The sequence below is a fragment of the Rhamphochromis longiceps genome, linkage group LG11, assembly GCF_057381845.1.
Source record: "Rhamphochromis longiceps isolate RC_006_pf linkage group LG11, R_longiceps_female_GT1.1, whole genome shotgun sequence".
In the NCBI taxonomy this organism is placed as follows: domain Eukaryota; kingdom Metazoa; phylum Chordata; class Actinopteri; order Cichliformes; family Cichlidae; genus Rhamphochromis; species Rhamphochromis longiceps.
Window position 1 is genome coordinate 35314183 of NC_140567.1, and position 15554 is coordinate 35329736.

Consider the following 15554-nt stretch of genomic DNA (forward strand, 5'->3'; position numbering starts at 1 on the left):
ATCTATATCAAACTGAAAGGAAAACGAACAATATGTGCACTTAACTACAAATCAACACGCAAAGGTGTCAAAATCCCTTTCACAACCTGGCATGAAAACTGCAAATGAAACACTTGGAATGTCCAATCAAACAAACAGCTGTCACACACATTCTCGGTGCAGATGCGAGGATAGATTGGGCCTGTCAAAAATACATGCAGGAAATGAAGCTGAGTTGTTCTTGAACCACTTCAAAGAAAAGTCAAGCAGCAGAAATAAGCAAAGTAATATCTGTATCTATCTATCTATATATCTATATATATAGATATATAGCTAAGATCCTGTGGGACTTCCAGATACAGACGGACAAAATGGTGGTGGCTAACCAACCGGACATAGTGGTGGTAGACAAACAGAAGAAGACGGGCGTAGTGATCGATGTAGCGGTTCCGAATGACAGCGATATCAGGAAGAAGGAACACGAGAAGCTGGAGAAATACCAAGGGCTCAGAGAAGAGCTCGAGAGGATGTGGAGGGTGAAGGTAACAGTGGTCCCCGTGGTAATCGGAGCGCTAGGTGCGGTGACTCCCAAACTAGGCGAGTGGCTCCAGCAGATCCCGGGAACAACATCGGAGATCTCTGTCCAGAAGAGCGCAGTCCTGGGAACAGCTAAGATACTGCGCAGGACCCTCAAGCTCCCAGGCCTCTGGTAGAGGACCCGAGCTTGAAGGATAAACCGCCCGCAGGGGCATGCTGGGTGTTTTTATATATATATATAAAAAAAAAAACACCCAGCACGCCCCTGCGGGCGGTTTATCCTTCAAGCTCGGGTCCTCTAAATATATATATATATATATATATATATATATATATATATATATATATATATATATATATATATAAACATAAAAATGTGTGTGTGTGTGTGTGTGTGTGTGTGTGTGTGTGTGTGTGTGTGTGTGTGTGTGTGTGTTGATATGTTAAGCAACAACATATCTTGCCCATTACAGTATTTTCAATGCGGCATGTTTCACCCGTCTGCGTGCCAAGCTAACTTTGTTAGTAAGTAGCATCTACACATTCTGTAGTCAGCGCTAAGTATCACTAACATGTAGCAAATAATACCAGAATAGTAATGCCAGACCTTCACTTACTACAAGTGGAGCAAAGATTTCCTTGAAATGCTGTTTTACATGTAACAATACAACAATCCATATAACTCGGATAACTAAATTAGAACTGCTTCAAAACCACCATAAACTCCAGTTAGCAGAGGTATGGCTTTGCAAATACTGACTGACTACCAGAGTGTAATGTGGTCCAAAATAATTGAAATCAATTTTTTTTTAGTGACAGCAATGTAACAAGCTCAGAAATCACATCACATTATTACAAAGGTTCTCTCTAAAAAGAGAGAAAAACAATAACCTTTTTTTTTCCCTGATCACTTGCCTCACAATTAGCCAATAGACCCGGTGCACGAGAAAATGCTAACTTCCTGTTCTAAGTCCGGATGTAGAGTTGTACATTTCCGGTGGCTTTATTTTGCAGTCAATCGCTACTACGAAGATGGACTCCAAAATCATGTCCAAAACACGAAAACTCAAAGATCGCGTTAAGTTAGAATGAGCAGGAACACACACCATTGTTGTGTCAAAAAAAAATCAAATGATCAGTTTATGCTATTACGCGGTTCACCTTTCGCGGCCTCGCTTTTTCGCGGATTTTTTTGTGTGTGCAATTTTACAGTGTGCTAGCAGTGTGCCCCTGAAGTGTTGTACTGTATGTTTGTAAGTTTTCTCCCCAACAAAGAAGAAACATTTTGCACCATCAAAGGCGCTTGCTGTAGCACCCAAAAGGCAGAGGACGATAACCATCGCACAAAAAGTTGGACTTCTGATTCATTGATTTATTAATGATTCATTGATGTTGAATTCTCTCGCAGCTGCTCTATTCTCATGTTCTGGACCTGAAAACAGGATTTGATCTTAGGTTTCATTCTATAATACTGGACTTATTTTTTCTTAGTGTTTAAACAAGAGAGAAACGTGTGAAAATGTTCATGCCTGAATGAGAAAAGTGTAAGAGTGAGGGGTTTTACAGCCTTAAAACATCTATAATAAATGTAAAAAATAAAGTTGGCTACTTCGTGGATTTCACCTATATATTTGCAGTCTCCATTTCTTGCATGTTTCTGCAGCAGAATCAGCAAACATTGCTTTGAAGTCTCTTTGAGTTGGTGTTCATCTTTCCTTTGTGCCTTAAGTGGCTATTTGAGGAACTGCAGCTTTTTGCACTAGAGGTTCCTGCCAGGTTGTAAGAAATATATCGTTACTAGCCACCTCATTAGGTACATCTGTTCAAGTGCTTGTGAATGTGAAGACCTAATCAGCCACTCATGGTAGCAACTCAATGCAGTTCACTCATGAATATGTCTTGTAGATGTCAGCAACAGGAGGAGAATGGACGGATTGCTTTACACTATACAGTGTGGTAAACCCAGGGCCTAGCTCAGCAGATACTGCATTGCTGCAGCTTTGAGAAAATGTGCAAATGAATTAAAAAAAATAATAATCAGGCCAGTTTGGAGCGCATCTTTACAGTAAGACTCAAATACATATGCACACGAGTGACAGTGCAGCATTTATATTGATAGAGGCAACAGTATGTATGCTTACTTTTTACAAATCTTTTTCAAATTCAAAGAGTAAAACTCCTACATGAGTCTGCTTCAATGACTCTTAAGAGTCACAACAATAGCCAGCGAATAAGACAGAACTGCAAAAGTATTTTTCTTTTAAATCTTTTGGCTCTTGAAGTTGAAAATGTTTTATGAAACTGACGTCTTTTGAAAATGTGTTTATGTTTGCAGAGGAATTTGTTTTCTCTTAAAAAAGGCTCATTGTGAATTTCACCAGTCCAGGTTTTGCTTGTTCTGCCAGAGAGTGAATTTGCTTCACACATAAATTAGTTTCTTATTAAAAAAAGACATAAAACACACTGCATTCTCTGTGATCAACAGCGTCATGCTAGGTCTGAGTCATTTCCCATCAAATGCACAGATAAATGTGGAACATGGTGTTTTCTATCCAAACATCCCATGCTTGCATCCACTTATACTCACCTGCATCCTCTTGATAATGTTGACTTCACTGCCTATGAGGGCCTTGATGTTGGCTCATTAAATAATCCTTTCTGCCAGTTATTTAGGCCTTTTTACCTCACAGTTTGCAGCCGTGAATATTACCTTGGTCTCTCCCATAGAGCTACATTTGTTCACGATTCCCCCGTTTCTCCATTTCTATCATCCGAATAGCACAAAACAGGTTGTAATCTGACCACTGTGATTTAGGCTGCCGTTTCCTTGCGACAACAATTCAACCATTGTGGTTTCATGTCGACTGCCTAATCCGCCGCCGCCCAGAATTCCCTTTGAACTCGTCTGATTGCGAGGCTAATTTTTATTAAGTAAGTGCACACATTATTTGTGGCAGTCACTGAAGCTTCAAGGAGTCATTGTGACAAGCAGAGCCCAAGAGCCTAAATTATCAACTCCCTCCACTAGCACAGCTATAATTAGCACAAAATGAACAATAAATGTTTCCTTTAGTTAAATTATTCAAAACGTTTATTTCACTTGTTAAGGCTTGGATCAAGCTGTTGTTTTTTAATGTAGTTTTTATTTGCACTAAACAGGAAAAAGCTTTTTTGTGTTTACATTTTGCTACTGATGAATCACTGACCTTGTTACTGTTGTAGATTAGTCCAGTGATTTTGTTAACCCAGCGCAGTGTCGACGTTCAACCATTGTGTGTTTTCAAAAAGACAATGAGCTCTGTTTGTTTAACAATATCATTTCCATTTTATTAAAGAAGTACTGAACATCTGGTGAGAGGAAACTGTAAATTGTTATTATACGGTACAGCATGACTGTGTTTACAGATTGAACACAACTCACATTTTTTTTTTTTTACCACTGGGGCCTTTTTCCTGTTCGCATTCCCAAACAGCCAATGCACCAACTGTAGAGACATAATGTGGAGTTTGGCTGTGTGTTTGTGTGTCTTTGTAACACCCAATCCTGGTGGATCAGACAGAGTGATCCTCGCAACAAACTCCAGTTATCAGTGTTGTATTTTTCAATTTTCTTTTTGAAAGACTTTCAGCTCATTCCAAACCTGTCAATTAGCTCTGCTGGGGCACTGCATGCAATCACACTGCCTGTAAAGTTCTCATTTTACATACATCTATTCACATGGTTTCCATTGGGCCCTGTTAGTTTGACAGTTTAGAAACATACAGTATAAGGTAACAACAATAATAATGATTAGTATAATAACATTTTTAACATAATAAAACCTGTAGATAACTTTCTATCAAAGTGCTTTACAAAGCATAAAAATGGCAACATAGTAAAAAAAAATTCAAACACCATAATTGAGCCCCAGGTCTCCGTTACAGTTACTTTATTTTCAAACAGTACTGTAAGTCATAGTCGGTGCTTGGACAAATGAAATGAAGCATTCCCACATTCTAAGAATCTCTCCTTCAAGTTCACCTCTTGTGCACTTCTGGTTCTCTTCCAGTCTGGCTGCCATTTTTTTATTGCTCACTGGAAGTGGTTCTGACCACTTTTTAAATTTTACATTAAAAAATAAAATTTTTGGCTTTATTAGATAGTGACAGTTAGAAAGACCGTAGATGGAAGATACATATACATATATATGCATATCAACACCACCTTGCCGGATGAGCTATAGAGTGACTTTTATGTGTACTTTGTACTTCCACCACCCACTTGCACAGAGAGTAAAGACTTTTTCAAACTGAACCGACTTTCATGTTCGGAGTCATCATTTGAGGTAAACTTTCTGAAAAAGAAATGTCAGTGAAAACCAACAACAGTGGTTTGTGCCAGCATGCTACCATGTGCTGACATCAAAAACCATACCAACACAGTCTTCACTTACCATTTATCTCACTTGCAAGAGTTACCTTCCTGCAACATCATCCATTTCCCAGAAATGAAATCACAGTTTAGGGCTCATTGTTTTAACAGAGGTTCGCTGGCTACTCCAGCTTCTTCCCACAGTCTAAATACACGCATGTTATGTTAAATGGTGATTCATTAGTGAAGGTATAACACTGACTAAATAAAGAAAATGGATGGATGGACGTTCTGACACAGAAGATCTAGTGAGTTTGCAACAGACTTGCTGAGTATGAAGTCGAGAAAGATCATCCAAATTTAAATCTGGACCCGTCTTGGTTTTTTTTATGGCTACAGTCCCAAACTTTTTGATTGCAGTTCATATGTACATTCTGTGCGGCCATAGAGGAAAATAAATCTACGGTGCCTGGCAGTAGACATGGAAACAGGAACAAAACTATATTGAGGCCATACTTCCTTAAGTTTATGGCCCCAACAGACACATCGTATTCGTATTTTGTTTATTTCTTGCACATAATAAAGTGTATACAGCACAATATTCTTTCCCCCTGAAGTATGATTTGCACTCGACCTCCTACTTAGTTGGAAATACTATATTCACAGACCTCAAACCTTTCTTTGATCAATAACACTCAAACAAAAGTTGTTCAAACTCGAACACCAGAGTAGACAACAGATTACAACCTATTTTTCATCAAAACAATCTCCTCCACAAAACACATTGGCTTCAGCGTTCAGTCAGCTGTGTTGCTACAAAGTAGCACCAAGTGTCAGAGTGGACAGCATGTATGCCAGGTTCCAGGTTTGCTTGGGTGATATCCAGGTCGAGCTCTGTTTTCAGAAATCCCATTTGCAAAGGCTTATTTGCCTCTGCGCCATTCTCCAGAAGGAGACTTTGAAGAAATGATAATAAGCTGCTTCACTGTACCTCTTTTTAATTGTTGTCTTCGTGGTTACATTTGGCTGCCCAGCCGATAATGAGACTGTAACAAACAGCGCCATTATCAGGAACTGTGGGGCTGCTCCCGTTTGCCCTTCTCATGTATTACCATATGCTCAGGTCACATACTTGTCTACATTTAACATACACATACGACCTCTCTACTGTGCTGAATTGCAATGCTCAGTCAACTTTCCTGCCATGAACAAGTGGTGGAACAAATAGAGCAATGAGTTAACGAACAAACACATTCCCCATTAGAAGAGTTGTGGATCATGATGATTCATGGTGACTAATGTGCGCATGCTGTCAAATCCCAAAGTATTGATTGGAGATGGATTAATTGAAGATGACACTGTATCTTTTGGCGAGGGCACAATTATGGAAGTTCACCATTTATTAACACAACACCGACCCGAGGCGATGAGGTAATCTGTGTTTTGCACTCTAAATGCAGACTGTGTGTTAAATCCATTAAAAACAGGAGAAGGGGGGGAACAGTACCCAGATTCTAATGCGGCTAGATTGACATACAGATAAAGGGGATACAGTAATACAATGACGGCATGACAATCTTGCCACGCATTTTATGGTGACGAATAATCAAAAATCCTTTTATCAATGACACATCAAGGAGCATTTAGTTTATGCTTTGGTTAATCCTATTGACTATTTTGTGATTTCTCTCTCTCTTACTTGTTCCAGTGTGCTATATTTGTCTCATAAATACTGGATATTTTGGCTTGACAAATTGCTATACAGGCACAATCCTATTAAGGGTTGCAGTTTTGTGTTCCCTGCCAGTGACATTCTGTTTGGGTGTTGCATTATAGACGATGACTACTGTACTGTGTTGTCATTAATGGATAATTTGAGTATTTTGTATTTTTAGACACTTCTTTCAGCACACTACTATTTTCCTTTATCCTGTAATAATCCAGACTTCAGACTTTTGTTTTTCTAATATGCCACACGATTCCTTTCATCAATCAATCAATTAATTAATCCTTCTTTATCCAGCACTTTATGAAAATACGCAGTACAAAACGAGGCAAAGCCCTTTAAAAAAGGGACAATTAAGCGCTGAAAAACCCAGCTGAAATCAGAGAAGGCTATCAAACAAACCAGTTACACTGAATGAGTGGTTTAAAAATTGATTTTGAATGGTCAGGCGCCCATTCAAAATCACGTATTAATTTTTAAAGACTAAGACACTTTAGTGGACAGCCTCAGGGCTATCCACTCAAGTGTCTTTGTTTTCAAGGCCGGCTTACTTTCGTTGTTTGCAGTGGAAATTGCAGGATTTTTGCAAACACCAGCAGTGAAATAAGGTGTTAAGCATCTTTTCTGAACTGAATGTTTTCTCTGTCAGCCGTTAAAAAATGTTCACCTTTGTGTAAAACGATCTGCTCATAGAGTCACCGTTTATCCTGCCGTCCAAACATGGTTAAGGAGGGGTGGGGCAACAGAGAAGTAACAGTAATACCCATATAAAACAGTATTAGTCTGAACAATAATACCTGGAGGAACATTGTGTTTGCTTTTGGTTAACCAGCTAGGCAGCAGTCACCTAGAGTCAAACTAAATTGTTTCCTAATGAATTTGAAGCACTGTTATATTTTGAACTTGCCAGGAGGTGGTCAGGTGGACGGTGGGTGTACAGAGTGCAGGACAAAGACAGCAGGCGTCACAATTTCAGCATTGCTCCCATGATTAAGCTTCTATATAAGAAAAGATCGTTGATTTGGGAGAGGATCACTGAACTAATAAAATGTCTGCTACAAGAGTTTGGTGAGGAAATAACTTCAAACTCTACATAAAAGATGTGGGAACTATTTCTGCAAAGGTTACAGAGTTCAAAATTACTAGTTTGACAAATTCGGAGACACATATGAAACCTCGTTAGCCCTCTCCTCATCACTATTTGAGGCAAAATTAGCCAATACTTGCCTGTTATGGAAAACTATCAGTCAACCTGAATTTTCAACATGGCTGTTCTAGTTAAATACATATACAGTGCATATTTTCCTAGAGGCTGAAACGTCAATGCAATAGAGGTTCACAGAGTTTTGTGTTTGTAGTGTGACACTCTCAAATCTCACCTCTGACATTTAAACCACTCAATACTGAAGCATATAAAAATGAAACAAAACCTAACAACTAAGCAGAGATGATAAATACCCACCCTGGAAACCTGGGGAAACCACACCGAATGAAAAAAAGAAAAAAGGAAGGAACTGTAACATCCAAAACTGTAAAACTAACTGATTGTAAGCTATACAAGTTTCATGTGTGGAGACGTAACGTATACAGTAAGGAATAGAAGAAATATTTCTGGGTGCTCTGCATTAAATTAGGTTTTGTAAATACAGTGGGGCAAAAAAGTATTTAGTCAGCCACCGATTGTGCAAGTTCCCCCACCTAAAATGATGACAGAGGTCAGTAATTTGCACCAGAGGTACACTTCAACTGTGAGAGACAGAATGTGAAAAAAAAATCCATGAATCCACATGGTAGGATTTGTAAAGAATTTATTCGTAAATCAGGGTGGAAAATAAGTATTTGGTCAATAACAAAAATACAACTCAATACTTTGTAACATAACCTTTGTTGGCAATAACAGAGGTCAAACGTTTACTATAGGTCTTTACCAGGTTTGCACACACAGTAGCTGGTATTTTGGCCCATTCCTCCATGCAGATCTTCTCGAGAGCAGTGATGTTTTGGGGCTGTCGCCGAGCAACACGGACTTTCAACTCCCGCCACAGATTTTCTATGGGGTTGAGGTCTGGAGACTGGCTAGGCCACTCCAGGACTTTCAAATGCTTCTTACGGAGCCACTCCTTTGTTGCCCGGGCGGTGTGTTTTGGATCATTGTCATGTTGGAAGACCCAGCCTCGTTTCATCTTCAAAGTTCTCACTGATGGAAGGAGGTTTTGGCCCAAAATCTCACGATACATGGCCCCATTCATTCTGTCCTTAACACGGATCAGTCGTCCTGTCCCCTTGGCAGAAAAACAGCCCCATAGCATGATGTTTCCACCCCCATGCTTCACAGTAGGTATGGTGTTCTTGGGATGCAACTCAGTATTCTTCTTCCTCCAAACACGACGAGTTGAGTTTATACCAAAAAGTTCTACTTTGGTTTCATCTGACCACATGACATTCTCCCAATCCTCTGCTGTATCATCCATGTGCTCTCTGGCAAACTTCAGACGGGCCTGGACATGCACTGGCTTCAGCAGCGGAACACGTCTGGCACTGCGGGATTTGATTCCCTGCCGTTGTAGTGTGTTACTGATGGTGACCTTTGTTACTTTGGTCCCAGCTCTCTGCAGGTCATTCACCAGGTCCCCCCGTGTGGTTCTGGGATCTTTGCTCACCGTTCTCATGATCATTTTGACCCCACGGGATGAGATCTTGCGTGGAGCCCCAGATCGAGGGAGATTATCAGTGGTCTTGTATGTCTTCCATTTTCTGATGATTGCTCCCACAGTTGATTTTTTCACACCAAGCTGCTTGCCTATTGTAGATTCACTCTTCCCAGTCTGGTGCAGGTCTACAATACTTTTCCTGGTGTCCTTCGAAAGCTCTTTGGTCTTGGCCATGGCGGAGTTTGGAGTCTGACTGTTTGAGGCTGTGGACAGGTGTCTTTTATACAGATGATGAGTTCAAACAGGTGCCATTCATACAGGTAACGAGTGGGGGACAGAAAAGCTTCTTACAGAAAACGTTACAGGTCTGTGAGAGCCAGAGATTTTCCTTGTTTGAGGTGACCAAATACTTATTTTCCACCCTGATTTACGAATAAATTCTTTACAAATCCTACCATGTGGATTCATGGATTTTTTTTTCACATTCTGTCTCTCACAGTTGAAGTGTACCTCTGGTGCAAATTACTGACCTCTGTCATCATTTTAAGTGGGGGAACTTGCACAATCGGTGGCTGACTAAATACTTTTTTGCCCCACTGTACATTCATTGTCAGTCTTACAATGTTAAGGATTAAAGTTACTATGTTGCAAATCAGCCAAGTGCCTTTGCAAGTCAAAGTAAGGTGCTATGTGACATTTGGTATAAATCAATAGAAAGACCTGACGTTTAAAGCAACTCGTAATAATAATCCAATATTGTTATACGAGTGGAATCAAGGTATTTGTGTAACAAACACGATTCGGGTTTCAGATTTTGTGCTCATTGCCTGAATATTAAAACTGTTTCATACTGACTAAATTATCTAAAGATGTGGTAATGTGGCCTAAAATAGAAGAAAAAGAAAGCATGCTGCAAACTCTATAAACTACATCAGCCCAGTTTGCCACCTGCATTTCACTCCAAGCGCTCTACCTCACATTATATCCGTCACAGAAAGTGAAAGGATGCACCTGCAGGCGGTTTTTAAGCTGTTGTGGGTAGAAATAAACATCTTGACAGCTTGAAAACCACCCTTGTTGTCTTTGTTATGGCGAATCTGGTCTTTAAGAAGACTTTTTGAAATTTTTTTGGACTTGTTTCATACCTGCTTGGATTTGGACTGCTGTGAATAATGCCGTTTTCTTAAAAAAAGGAATATATATTTATTATGTCTGGCGTTTTTGTGATTTAAGGCGGCTCTTCTGCTTAACACTGTATTTTTCTTTGCATTTAAAGCTGATCGTTTCTTCAGGATTAGATGTTTTAGTGCATTTTCTCTCTTTTTTAATCATAACTTCACTAGGCCCATTTGTGTTTTTGACTGTAGTCGTTCTTGAAAGAATGAATCAGTCTTCATGGGAAAACTGACCTTCTCGCCACCTTGACAGGCCCGAGTGGCTGCCTGTCACAGGCGGGCTGGAGCAATGATGTCCTGGAGAGTGTTGTTCAGTTTTCAGAGACATGAATTATTTTAAATTATCAGTCAATAATTCAACATGTGTGACAGATGGAGTGTATTTACAGGACCACCTAGGGTTGCCTGAATAGAGGTTACACTATAGAGCGAGTAAATAAATAATACCTGCTTTTTTGTTCTTTTTTTTTACCTTTTGATTTAATAGCATTAAAGATTCAGCTATTTGAATGATCAAATTTGCTGCTAAATTACAGCCTCCCTGTTGATAGGCTTGGGAGGAGAGGTGGCCAACGGGTGCTGCAGTGGGACTGTAGCCAGAAACAACACACACACACACACACACACCCGTACTACACCATCAGACGCCCATATGCATGTCTGTGTGAGCCCGAATGAATCAAATACATAAGCAAGCTGTAAATACACACACTCCCACCACCGCACGCACACAAAAATTCATAAACACACACAACCCCAGGTGGCACATGCTGGCATACACCGCCTAACCTGATGATGTTGTATGCATCGATGGTTGCATCCAAAATAATGTTTACCCAAAGAGGGCTGGTTGGAGTTCAGATTTTCTCTGAATATTACACATAGAAAGAGAGGATTACTCGATAAATAACATATGAGTAAATACATTCCCTGCCATCGTGATTTTCTCTATTATGCAAAATAATACAGCCGTCATTTCCTCAGGATCTGCCCTTTGACAGGCTGGAGCTGTTATTAGTATTAACCGCTGTCAGAATCAGCAGCAGCAAAAGAGAAAAAATATTGGCATCCGTACTTGACTATGATATGAGAATTGGTAAGCAAAATGAGAAATGAAGCAATTAGAGAGGTTCACATACATTATTTAGCTCTCATTAGCTTCCTGTGACACTGTAGGCTCCACACCAATGAAAAGTGTTGGCCAGGCTCAGACAATTAGTAAAATTAGTGGCACAGGATTTGGCGTCGATTCAGGCCACATGGCCCAGAAGATACCAGACTGGTGTCAGTTGTGTAATTTATAACTTTGCACATGAAATAATAGGTTTGAAAAATCGCCGGGGCTACCGGTGTGTCAACCTGCATTATCCAGGCGACCGGGGTTGTCCCTTGGACAGAGGGAACAGGAGCAGCTTCCTCCCGATTTCTGCACGGTGCAGCGCAGTCGGCCATTTTGTGTCTCTCTGAGAAAAACAGGGGACAGAGGTCCAAGCGGATGGTAATTAGCAGTCTGGGTTGTGTTTGTTTTCATTTTGCGCATGTTTGTGCTGATAAAGTTTGACTTGCCAAAAATCCCAGTCCCGAGCTGGATTCTGCTCAAGCTGTTCCCCAGCATCCTTCAGGAACGATGGGAAATCTTGTACACTGCCACTGGTCATAGCACAAACAGACGGTGGTAATCAGTGATTAGTGGACATGTTACAGTATACAGAGATAAGCCCACACTCCAACCCTTCAGTCTGAATCAATAGCGGCACATAAAAAACATAAATGTACGTGTTTGGTAGTAGATATTCAGTGATTAACCAGCAAAATAAGCTCGACGGGTTTTTACAAATCTATTCCTGCATCTGAAATTGTATAGAAAGCTTTACATGAACTTCAAACAGACTGAAACCATCAAATGTTTTTTTTTTCCTGCCTTTCACACACTGTTGAAGACACACAAAGCCATTTTGTTAAAACGGGCAATTTTACAACTCTGTTTTGATCCCTTTAGGTTTTGAGCTTAAAGTCTGTGGCCAGCTTCAAATGACTGTAGGTCCACATCCAACACCAGAGCAGAGCTAAATAACATTTTGCTGCCTCTTTATCATTACAGGGTGGGGGGAAAAAAGGCAGACAGAGAACAAGCAAACCAAATAAACAGGTGTTGTGTGCTTTAGAAAAAGCTAATGCTAACGTGTTCTGGAATAGAGAGGCATAATTATACTGTGCTGGATTATGGAAAACATTGTGCATGTTAATTACACCAGGTATGCTCATTGATTTTCTGTTATAATACTTAAATGTGTCATTAATAATTCATTTTCCTGCCAGCTCGTTCCATTTTTCATGCACCTGTGTTGTTGATGTGAATGACGCTGTGTCATTGCTGATGATTGCTATGTAGTTCATCATGGGACGTAATTTCTGCAGTGACACCTACTTATTTTTCTTTTATAAGCCACTGACAATGTCCATATTGTAAGGAGCGGCTCTCCTCTCGCAGGCTGACCGGGAGCAGACTATTTTTCTTTCTTTGTAAGTGCCTGAAAAAGGCTTTTTTTTGTCTCTGTTGTTGTGCTTGTAAAGCTTCGAAAGGGTAGTTGTGAGGGCAAAGACTAGCGAAAGGGTTGGAATAGCTGGATATCTTATGATCACTGTCAATAGACCAAAACAAATTAGCCTCTGCCAGCTCTTGCAGCTCTTTCAGGCCAAAGGGTATTAATGATACACTCGATTCCCCTGAGCTGCTGTTTCAACAGCTCGGCCTGTGGACACGATGTCCTTGCTTCTTGATTTCCTCCGCTAAGCTCAACATTTGATGAAGACTAATTCGCTCGTTCTCGTAGTTTAAGAGCACCCATCCCTCTCCTGTCATTTTAAGAGGACCGCATTCCTCAAGGAAAGAATCTGTCAAACAATAGTGGAGAGACAAGCACGACAAGCAAACAAACTCAGAAACAACAACAGCGGCCGCAGGCGCAATCAAGTTTGTCCTTGAATTTCCACACCTGTGAGCGCCGAACGCGGCGGGGCCATTTGTGAATTGGAGGGAACGCGACATGTTTGTCCAGCATCAACTCGGCAGCATGTTTATCCCCTCGTTTTTCCAGCATTGTTTGTCTTCTCTTTGTGGCGCTGAAATGCTCAAATTGCATTTCTCAGATGTTGGTTCCCTGGAGGTGTGCGCTTGGCGGCAGGTGTCTACGGGAAAAGCAGAAAGGGAAGGGGAGAGGAAGAGGCACTGGAAGAAACATAAAGGGAAAAAAAGACGGAAAGAGAGAGAGAGAGAGATCTCCCACTCATTTTCTGATGCAGAGATGAATTTGTGCCTAAATGCTTCATCTGCCATAGATGCTCTTTAGCAATGTAAATGCATGCTGATGAACTCGGCTCTTGCAACAATATGGCACATGTGTCTTATACTGCAGAAACTTTTTCACAGTTAATTGTTTGGCAAAAGATGATAAACTATTAAGAACTCCTGTGAGCTACATCCAAGTTATGGAAGTTTACAACAAACATGCATTTAATTTATTTATTTATTTCTCCCCTCTGACTAAAAAGCGTGAAACACAGTGCTGCTTCCCTGCAATAATAATTCAACATCCCTTATTTTATTTTCAAATCAATTAACTAACCTTGAGATGAGCTTTACTGCTGATAAGTGCTATACAGTACCGCTCAATCCCCCCTCTGCTTTGAAAGAGGCTTCCTCTCCAGGCACTGAATAGCATATAATAGATATTGAACTGTAAATTTGAATTGAAAGCTCGGGTCATTGTGCCTCATTGACTTTCGACCACAAAAACCAAATGATGTCTTAGTTGAGAGAAATATATCAAAGGATATCAACAATTACGAGTCATAAACACGCCTGGAGATGTGCCTGGCGGGCGTATAGCAGCGGGAATTAGCATGTTGAGCTGATAAATATGCATGTAAAGACGCTCCCAGGGGAATAACACGTGTGTGATTGATAGCTTTGGAATTGAAGGATGTGTAAATTCCTTTTATTCTGGGGGTTGTGCTGTTGTACCACCGAAATACATAGCACTTGTTAAAAGTTTTACCAACTTTATAATCCTTAATGCCACATCTGTTTGCTGTCTTTATAGCGCCTGTAAAACGTCATTAAATTATTACCACCAGCTGGCCTCATTGCACAATAACCTCACTTATCTGTTATTCTCTGGGAATACTTTTGATTTATAGACCCTCTTAGAATAAATGATATTTTATACATATGTATATATAAATAAACAAGGGGAAATGTTTCCTCTTAAATAATTCATGAGTCGTACTTTGAATAAGTTGCTCGGTAGAAGTTTATCTCCTTTTTCGGCAAGTATAAAAGAGTTTTTTTTGCAGGAAAAGACACTGAAGGATGTTTCGTTCCAGTTTGGACGGCAGAGCAGGTTTGAGTGCCGACAGGAACCCTTCCAAAATCAAATGTACAGAATTTTCATTGCAAATGAACCTCAAAGCTTTTCTCTATGTTTTTCTGAGTTATATCATGAAAACATCTTCACAATTACCGGGTCTCAAACTACAAGCTTTTACAAATGACAAACATGGTCTGCACATTTTCAGTCTGCATCCGATCGATTCTCAGTGTCACCTGATATCAATTAAGTGTCACAACAATCACTTAAGCAGCTTTTCTTAAGTTGTAATCTTCATAAAACTTCCATAAATTCCAGACACTTTAAAGAAACATATATCACGTTCACTGCTGTCAGTTTTCAACACTGCCTGAAATTCAGCGTCTCATCACTCAACTCTGAAGAATTCCAGCACCCCCTAATGTCAAAGCGAAGCTACTGAAATTAAACGGCAGAGATGGACAAACTGACAGGGATTATTTCCGCCCTCTAAGAAAAGCAGAGAAATCCAAAACGATCTCCTAAAAGCAGCTCAGGTGGAGGAGCGAGGCTGTGCCCCTGCTTATAAATAGCACTCGCCCTGGAGTAGTAATAAAAGCTCTCTGCGTAGCTGCTATATGTTTAGTATGTAATGATATATTATTGCTTTAGGTAGTGGGAGCATGTCCTATGTGCTCAGTCCTCTTGGGTGTAATTGCTTCAGAAGAGATAAACTGAAGAGAGAGAAAACAAGAAGAGAGAAGTGAAAAGCAGACATGATATTAA